Consider the following 9925-nt stretch of genomic DNA (forward strand, 5'->3'; position numbering starts at 1 on the left):
ACCTATGGCCCCATCACCTTGAAAGCGCCCAATCTCGTCTGATCTCGGATGCTAAACAGTGTCGGGCCTGGTTAGTACCTGGATGGGAGACCGCCTGGGAATACCAGGTGCCATAGGCTTCTGTTTTTTTTATTTTTTATTTAGTAGTATGCGACATACAATGTAAAGGCAACTTCACAGAATGTGTGATACAAATAGTTACAATCAAATGATCATATTGCATGGATATCAGAGCCAATGGTAAGAAGTCTGAGGAGAATAGCATGTGTACAGCTTTGCGGTCATATCAAGATGAGATTAAAGCTCCATCTCGTTGGGATCCTCTACCACTTAAAATATTATTGATACTAGCCCTGCTACCCTCGAAGAGTTTAGATATCCATAGATAGGGGAAGAGTATTGTGTAGTAGTCAAATGGGGTCGGAACATACCATTTTCTTTTCCCTTTTTTGAGTTAAGAAGGGAAATAGTAGAACTGAAAGGAGGGAGAAAGGGAAAGAGAAGATTGGGGAAGGAAATGGCAGAAAAGGAAAAGAAGGGGTAAGGGGGTGTCGTGGGTAGAGTGGATAGGGTGGGGTCCCCTCCCAGGGAGCAAGAGACGCCCTCGGCTCACCAGCTCATCAGCTGTCCAACGTTTGGAACAGCGATCTCCAACGATCACCATGAGCTTACTATGTCTCGCGGAGGTATTCTTCCGAAAAGCGAAACTGGGTCCAGTAGAACCATCTGTTCCCATGCTCCTCCGTTTTATCCCTCATTGTGGCAGTCAGGTCTTCCATTCGTTCAATATCATTTACCCTTGCGAACCACTGGGTCACCATTGGAGCAGATTGCTCTTTCCACTGACTTGGGATGCAGGCCCTAGCTGCATTGAGGAGATGTTTAAGTAAGGACTTATGATAACGCTTTCTCGACATAGGAGTTAGATTGAGAAGAACTGCTGCGGGATCATTGGCTAAGGAAATGTCTGCGAACTTGTGGATGAGTCTCAGGACAGGCTGCCAGAATGTTTGTAATTTAGGGCATTCCCAGAAAATGTGGAGAATGGTGCCAGTCTGTTGCCCACAGTGACAGCAGCGGTCAGATTGACCGGGGAATATTTTGGCCAACACCACCGGTGTACGATACCAGCGTGTGATCAGCTTATATGAGATCTCCTGATATTTACTGCAGAGTGACGACTTATGGGCGAAAAAGAGTATTCTGTCCTTCTGTGGTTTGGAGAATGTAGTTTGTAAGTCCCTTTTCCATTTAGCTAGGAAGGGTGGATCCGTGGAGGATTGTGCGTCTGTCAGGATTTGGTAGGACCTAGAGAGGGAACCACGAATTGGGCCATCATCCAGGCAAAGTTCCTCGAAGGGGTGGAATTGTCTAGAGAAGAACGAATGGTTAGGTAGTGGTCCGAGGAAATGGATTAGCTGTCTAGCTCTCCAGCTATCCAATGCAACAGGTACTTGCTCTAGCAGTATGGTCCCCGTGGGAATCAAGCCCGTGGGTCCAAGAAATAGGGCTGCTCTCAGAAGCCCTTTCGGGGCTTGCCTGGTAAAGGCCTGGTCAGACAGGCCCGGAGGGAATCTAGGATGTCCAATAATTGGGGTTATAGGAGAAGGGAAGTTAGTCAGGTGGGAAAGGTGAAAAAAACTATCCATCTCGGCGAGCGAGGGGCCAATTAACGGGTGAGTAGTCACACAGGGCTCCAATGGCCTCCCCGCCCAAGGCAGACCAGCCAGTGGAACCCGCGCCATCTCCTGCTCTAGCTTGACCCATAGCTTCAGTTCCCCATGCCGGTGTCTTATCACATATGGTTCCCCATCGGATAGTGTCCGCTGTGTACTGCGCATGCGCAGTACACAGCAACACAGATTCCGAAAATTGCCGAGCATGAACGGCGCCTGCACACCGAGTCCAGGTTCTATCCCCGCTATCCAAGTGGACATAGAGTAAGAATATAAAAGAGCCGAGCGCAGCGAGGCCGAGCCCGAAGCGTGGCGAGCAAAGCTCGCCTGCGAGGGATCCTCTAATATTCACAACCCTATGTCCGCTTGGATGGTGGGGCTACCACCTCCACTCACCGCGCAGGCGTCGTTCAGCTTCGGAAATTTTCCGAAGCTTCGTCTGCTCCGTACTGCGCATGCGCAGTACGGCGCAGACACTATATCATGGCCGGACAGTATATGGCAGAACACCGGCACCAGTCAACCACCGGTGTCATGTGCGTCGCTGTGTAATATAGAGCAGGGTCCGGGAAGCCAATACCTCCCCGCAATTTCGGTCGCAATAGCATTGCCCTACCAATACGCATATGTTTTCCGCACCAGAGGAACTTGATAAAGATTGAGCGAACCGCATGAAAGAAAGTCTGGGGTATTTTGATAGGTAAGGCTTGTAGTAGATACAGAAGTCGTGGCATCGCGTTCATCTTCAACACATTACAGCGTCCGAACCATGACAGAGCTAGTGGGTCCCATCTTTTAAGGTCCGCTGTAAGCCCATAGGCTTCTTTTTATGTTGTTGGCTTTGACCTGTTTTTTTTGCTTGTTTCTCAAGGCGACCATCTTGGCGTTTGTCAAGAGGGTTGGGCGTGTCTTGAAGAGAACGCTTACGGCCACATCAACCTGAAAGCACCCGATGTTGTCTGATTTCAGAGGCTAAGCAGCGTCAGGCCTGGTTAGTACCTGGATGGGAGACTCCCTGGGAAGACCAGGTGCCATAGAAGGATCTGGTCTGGTTAGTGTCTTTTTTTTTTTTCATTCTTTATTTATGGATTGCAGGTAATACAGAGACAAACTGTAAAAGACATAGATCCCTCAGTTTTCCAGGTTAACAAAAATACATAGTTAATACTTCGTGGGGGACCGGGGGAAACCTAACAACTTATGTCAGCAGCAGCCCCAGCCGTGGCTAGGCCACCACATTATCCCACTCTAATGATCTGGCACCCCAGTGTCTACTTATAAACCAGGGCAGTCCCCGGGGCGATCCCCCTCAAGGCCCAGACTGAGGGGCCTCTAACATCGGTCACCTTCATTCTATTGGTCAAAGAGCTCAGCCGGGACCACCCCGAGGGCCGCCAACCCCTGGCTGGGAAATCGAGGGAACAAAACGAAAAGATCCTTGCAATCACCATGTATTTTAATTATACTTGGGAGTTAGGGGGTAGGGAAAGAGGGGGGAGCAAATGGGCAGGAGAAGGGGATGGGGGTAGAAAGAATGAAAGTTATAGGGGGCTAACAGGGCTACGAGGCAGACGGGGGAGAGAGTGAACCAGGGTGGTATACGAGAAGGGAGAGAAAGAAAGAGGACTCCGATGGGTTCCCACGGCCGGACCCTTCCCTCTATACACGTGCCAGAGCCTACAGATAGGATCTGTATGCGTCGGAAAACCTGAACAGGCTCCAAGACAACCAACGAGCAGTGTGCTCTTCCTCCCTGTCGCCTAACGCTGATGTGAGCTGTTCCATACGGTAGATGTCGAGTCCAGGTTCTATCCCCACTATCCAAGTGGACACAGAGTAAGAATATAAAAGAGCCGAGCGCAGCGAGGCCGAGCCCGAAGCGTGGCGAGCGAAGCGTGGCGAGCGAAGCTCGCCTGCGAGGGGCCCTCTAATATTCACAACCCTATGTCCGCTTGGATGGTGGGGCTACCACCTCCACTCACCGCGCAGGCGCCGTTCAGCTTCGGAGATTTTCCGAAGCTTCGTCTGCTCCGTACTGCGCATGCGCAGTACGGCGCGGACACTATATCATGGCCGGACAGTATATGGCAGAACACCGGCACCAGTCAACCACCGGTGTCATGTGCATCGCTGTGTAATATAGAGCAGGGTCCGGGAAGCCAATACCTCCCCGCAATTTCGGTCGCAATAGCATTGCCCTACCAATACGCATATGTTTTCCGCGCCAGAGGAACTTGATAAAGATTGAGTGAACCGCATGAAAGAAAGTCTGGGGTATTTTGATAGGTAAGGCTTGTAGTAGATACAGAAGTCGTGGCATCGCGTTCATCTTCAACACATTACAGCGTCCGAACCATGACAGAGCTAGTGGGTCCCATCTTTTAAGGTCCGCTGTAAGCCCATAGGCTTCTTTTTATGTTGTTGGCTTTGACCTGTTTTTTTTTGCTTGTTTCTCAAGGTGAGCATCTTGGCGTTTGTCAAGAGGGTTGGGCGTGTCTTGAAGAGAACGCTTACGGCCACATCAACCTGAAAGAACCCGATCTCGTCTGATTTCAGAGGCTAAGCAGCGTCAGGCCTGTTTAGTACCTGGATGGGAGACTCCTTGGGAAGACCAGGTGCCATAGAAGGATCTGGTCCGGTTAGTGTCTTGATTGGGAGATCGCCTGGGAATACTGGATGCCGTAGGCTTCTTTTTATGTTGTTGGCTTTGACCTGTTTTTTTTAGCTTGTTTCCCAAGGTGACCATCTTGGCCTTTGTCAAGAGGCTTCAGAGTGCCCAAAGAGAGTGCCTACGGCCAAATCACTATACTATATATCTATATCTATAATAATAAATAATATTTTTAGTTATTATATATAAGATACTATATAGGGTATTTGGCCGTAGGCACTCTCTTTGGGCACTCTGAAGCCTCTTGACAAAGGCCAAGATGGTCACCTTGGGAAACAAGCTAAAAAAAACAGGTCAAAGCCAACAACATAAAAAGAAGCCTACGGCATCCAGTATTCCCAGGCGATCTCCCAATCAAGACACTAACCAGGGGGGGCGTGGCCTAGGCATGAAGGAGTGAGGACGCTCTTTTCCGGAGCTCCCGGTCCGTGACCCCTCCGCACCCCTTTACCACAGTTTGGTCGCATATTTCGGCATCGCCGACATCTCCGCGCTTCGGCGGAACACAGCCAGCCGAGCGGGGTCCGCCGCTGCTGCCATGGACAGGTACTTGGTCCCGCTGCAGCCTCCGGCCTCCACGCCGGATCCAGCCAAGATGGCGCCCGCGGCCTCCGGCGCTCCAGGACACGCGGCACAGAGGGAAGGTGAGCAGACTGCTATGCAGGGACACGACATGCCCCCGTTCTCCCCGCCTAGTGACTTGTCCCCGTGTCTCCCCCGCTCACTGTCCATGGCCTCGCTTGACAGCCCGGACCATAGCGGCCTGCCACCCTGGTTCCCTCACAACTCCCAACTGTCCCAGAGACCCTCCCGCAGTGGAAGCCTCATCCCAGGACCGAATGGCCAGGCTGCTCTCGCCTCAGACACACAGGGGGACCCACCGCTGCCACCAGCACCAGCATTATTGGGGGACAAGGCCATCCTAGCTTTACTCCAAAACCTTCCCACTAAAGCAGACTTTAGCTGTATGGCAGCCAGGATTGAAACGACCTTGCGACATGAAATCGCAGGGGTCAAACGTGACGTGTCGGCTACGAACGAGCGGGTGACCACCCTGGCATCGGATGTGACCTCCCTGACCACTGATGTTTCTGGCCTGCAGGCCGCACATGATACCCTTGCTGACAGAGTGGCACAGTTGCAACTCCTAGTGGATGACCTTGAGAATCGCAACCGCAGATGCAACATCAGGATCAGAGACTTGCCCGAAGCCACTGGCCAGGCAGACCTCAAAGCCACAGTTACAGCTATATTTAACGCCTGTCTGGACTGCGCTGCTGACACAGTAATAGCCATTGATAGAGTCCACAGGACCCTGGGCCCCAGGAGCCCCACAGAGAACCGGCCACGTGACGTTTTATGCTGTCTCCACAATTACTCAGTTAGGGAGGATGTCCTGCAAGCGTCGTGGCGCAAAGGCAGCATTGATTTTGACGGGGCCTAAGTCACCCTTCTGCCAGATGTATCCCGCAAGACCTTCCAGATGAGACGCTGTCTGCGACCCCTTCTGGAACACCTAACTGAACGGAGGATTCCATACAAGTGGGGCCATCCGTTTCACCTTATAGTGCGCAAAAATGGGAGGCCCCTTGCGCTACGACACCCTTCGGAGGTCCCGTCCTGTCTTAAGGCTTTGGGCCTGCCCTCGGTTCAGGTCCCCGACTGGTTGGCTCCTGTTGTCCCCCAGGGAGCAGTGGCCCCGACGAACAACCCCTCAACCAGGCCACAGAGAGTGAGACACCACCGTCGATCCCAACGTCAGAGATCGCAGGCCCCCCAAGATCGTGAACCCTGAGAGAGTACAGTAATTTTCCGTTATTCCTGTGTTATACCCTTTTTTTTTTGTTTTCTTTTTCTCTACCAACATAGACGGCTGGAGTATCCAGCTTTGTGTTGTTTACCATGCCACGGGCCATTGTTCCCAGTGCCCCCGCTAGGGGAGAGGAAGGACATTGGAAGAACAGAGTTGGACACTGCGCTTCCTGGACGAAGCCCTGAGTCATTGGCGGTACTGTTCACCATTCTCGTTACTGTTTATCTACAGGTGCCCTAGTCTCTGCGCTGTTTGTGTTTTTGGACTGCCTGGTGGTGCCCCCCGGGTGCCCCTGGGCGGCGTTCCCGCTCCCTCCCCCTCTCCTCCCCCCCCCCCTTTTTTCCATTTTTTTTGGGGGGGGGGGGGGGGAGGGGCGGGTGCCTGGGTGGTATAAATTTATCTATACTCTGTGTTGAAAAGTTTAATATGTTGGTCTAATTATGCACTGTTCTACTGTTGTTAACTGCCCGATACCTGCTGCAGTGATGTTCTATAATGCGTTTGATGTCGTAGTTAAGATGCCAAAGAAGCTCCGTGCACGCCCGATTGCGACTGCATGGACCATGGGATGCTGGAGGGGTACTGCACCGACGAGTTCCTCCCTCTGCAGTGCCTTACCTCTTCCCCCACTAGGCCCCTCTGCCCTAACCGGCAGGTTCTCTCCGATAGGAGCTTTAGCAATTCCCCGATCTATCCCCACCCCTCCTACCCTCCTCCTCCCTACTAACTCTGGACCTTCTCCGCTTCGTTACTGCTTTTCCTTTTTCTCCTCCTCTTCCTCTGTGCTTGAACTCTATATCTACTACTGACTCTGGTGGGGACCGCCGGCCGGGTACCACTGCCGTCATGGCCCTGAAGCTGGTTTCCTGGAATGTGAAAGGGCTGAATGTACCTGAAAAAAGGTCCAGCTGCCTAACAGAATTGTGGCGGATGAAGCCCCAAATAGTTTTCCTCCAGGAGACCCATTTCAGGACAGACCAAATACCACGGCTTTATAGTAAGCACTTCCCCCTGGCCCACCACAGCACGTCCCCTACTTCCAAATCGAGAGGAGTGTGTGTTCTTCTTGCTAAAAACTTGCCGTGGCGCCTGTTAGCTGTCCAAGCCGATAGTGAAGGGAGATATCTCTTCATTAAGGGAACTCTCCACTCGCAAACTTTTACTCTTGCCAACCTATACATGCCGAATGTGGACCAGCTGCCGGCCTTAGAAGCATGCTTGGATGCCCTGGCTGCATTCCCGGAGGGTACTTTGATCGTTGGGGGGGACTTTAACCTCACCTTGGACCCCCGCAGAGACTCATCATCGGGCACCTCTGCGATTTCTGCGAGAACGCGTTCACACATAAGAGACCTGCTACACTCCCACCGACTGATCGATGTGTGGCGTACGCTTCACCCACAGGATAGGGACTATACGTTCTTTTCCACCGCTCATGGTTCTTACTCACGTATAGATATGTTTTTAGTCGACCCACAATGCTATCCCGGCGGTCACAGACACTCAGATAGGCCACATAGCCCTGTCTGACCATGCCCCGATTTCTTTGATGCTGAAGCTACAACAGGAGTCGCGTGGTCAGTCCTGGTGGAGACTGAACGAGTCTCTCCTGAAGGACCCTGAGACCCACGCAGACCTGCTTAGGGAATTAGAAAGTTACTTTGATCATAACCGTGATTCTGTTTCCAACCCCCTCATGTTATGGGCGGCTCATAAATGCTACATTAGGGGCATTCTTATTAAACATGGTCATAGACTCAAAGTGGCCAAAACTGAGGCTCTCTCCAAACGTATTGCCAAGTTGCATGCGTGTGAACAACGACACAAATCCCAGCCGACTGCTGCGCTGGAGGTGAGAGATCTTAGAGAACAAATCAGAGATTTCTCTCTCTTTCAGGCTAGAACCAGACTCATGTGGGTCCGCAGGACGTATTATGAATATGGAGACAAGTGTAGTAGGTCCCTAGCGAACTCCCTGCGTGCCCAACGCAACGCGTCCTTCATTCCAACCATAACCTCCCCTTCGGGTGCCAAGCTTCATGATTCACGGGAGATAGCGGAGTGTTTCCGATCTTTCTATGAAGCCCTTTATAACTTGCACCCCCGGGACTCAGGAGATGCCCTCCAGGCCGGCACAGCAGCCATTGATGAGTACCTAGCTTCGGCAAACCTCCCGTCGCTTACACAGGAAGAGATAGAGCTTCTCTCGCAACCTATCTCCCCGGAGGAATTGTCGGCAGCGTTAAGAGACTCACCCAAGGGCAAGGCACCAGGCCCAGATGGGTTTACGGTCCCTTATTATAAGGCCTTCCTCTCCCTGTTGTCCACGCCGTTTGTGTCAGCTTTTAACGCCCTATTGGAGGGCCAGACCTTTCCACCGGAGCTGTTGCAGGCAAGCATCTCGGTCATACCCAAGCCGGAGAAGGATCCGCTTCTCTGTGCGAACTACAGGCCCATCTCCTTATTAAACAGCGACCTTAAGCTCTTCACTAAGATACTGGCGGAGCGGTTGGTGCCCATTCTCCAACGCCTGATACCTCTGGATCAGGTGGGGTTTATTCGTAACAGGGAAGCCCGAGACAACACTACCAGGACAATCAATGTTATAGAACGCGCCAGACGCCTTAAACTACCGATTATGTTGCTCTCTGTGGACACAGAAAAAGCGTTTGACAGGGTGAGCTGGCCTTTTTTGCTAGCCACCCTGCGAAGCCTGGGTGTACCCCCCCCATGCTTTCATGGGTTACAGCTCTTTACTCGTCACCGACGGCGATGGTTAGGGTCAATGGGTTTGCCTCGTCGCGTTTCACTATTGGCAATGGAACGAGGCAGGGATGCCCGTTGTCCCCCCTTTTGTTTGTCCTATCGCTTGAACCCTTGCTGCACCACATCAGGCAGAACATAGACATCAAGGGACTGGACACCCCCTCACACCACCATAAGGTCGCAGCCTTTGCAGATGACCTCTTGTTCTATGTCTCAGAGCCTCACATTACATTGCCGAATCTCTTAGCGAAAAATATAAGACGATATGGCACCCTGTCAAATTTTAAAATTAACTTACAGAAATCGGAAGCACTCAACGTCTCCCTGTCTACCAATGCCCAGACGAGTCTAAGCACTAATTTTCCCTTTCGTTGGGCAACTGGGGCTATACAATATCTGGGTACCAAGGTTCCCCCGGACCCACATCTGATTTTCCAATTGAATTTCCAGCCGCTTCTAAAAAAATTTGCCGTAGATCTAGAGAGGTGGTCAAAGTTGGCGACCTCTTGGTTTGGGAGATGCAATGTGCTCAAAATGAATGTAATGCCCAGACTCTTGTACCTATTACAAGCCTTACCGATAAAAATCCCCCAATCATTTTTTAAAGCCATGTGCTCCATCTTTATTCGATACGTATGGCAGGGCAGGCCTCCAAGACTCAGCCGAACATTACTGCTCAGACCAAAAGACAAGGGAGGGATTGGCCTCCCAGATCCGGCATGGTACTATACGGCGGTGCACATGAACAGAGTAGTTGACTGGTGCAGACACCTGAAGGATAAGCTGTGGGTTCGTCTGGAGCATGAATCCGTACCATTTCCACTTGAGGGTTTGCCCTGGAGTGGACCGGGCTGGTCGGGAGCGACGCGGGCACACCCACACATTGAGCCAACGTTACAAGAGCTAGACAGATATTTTACCCTGACGGGCGTGCCCAGTTTCCCTTCGCCCATGACTCCTATTATTGGACACCCACGCTTTGAACCCGGCATGACGGAA

General features: G+C 51.8%; 1 pseudogene; it reads left to right on the plus strand.

Moving 5' to 3' along the window:
- Window positions 1–119, plus strand: LOC143947044 (5S ribosomal RNA; annotated as a pseudogene).
- Window positions 120–9925: the final 9806 nt, after the last annotated feature.

Source organism: Lithobates pipiens, unplaced genomic scaffold, assembly GCF_037356315.1.
Source record: "Lithobates pipiens isolate NorthernLeopardFrog02 unplaced genomic scaffold, aLitPip1_a1.2 Scaffold_30, whole genome shotgun sequence".
Classification (NCBI taxonomy): Eukaryota; Metazoa; Chordata; class Amphibia; order Anura; family Ranidae; genus Lithobates; species Lithobates pipiens.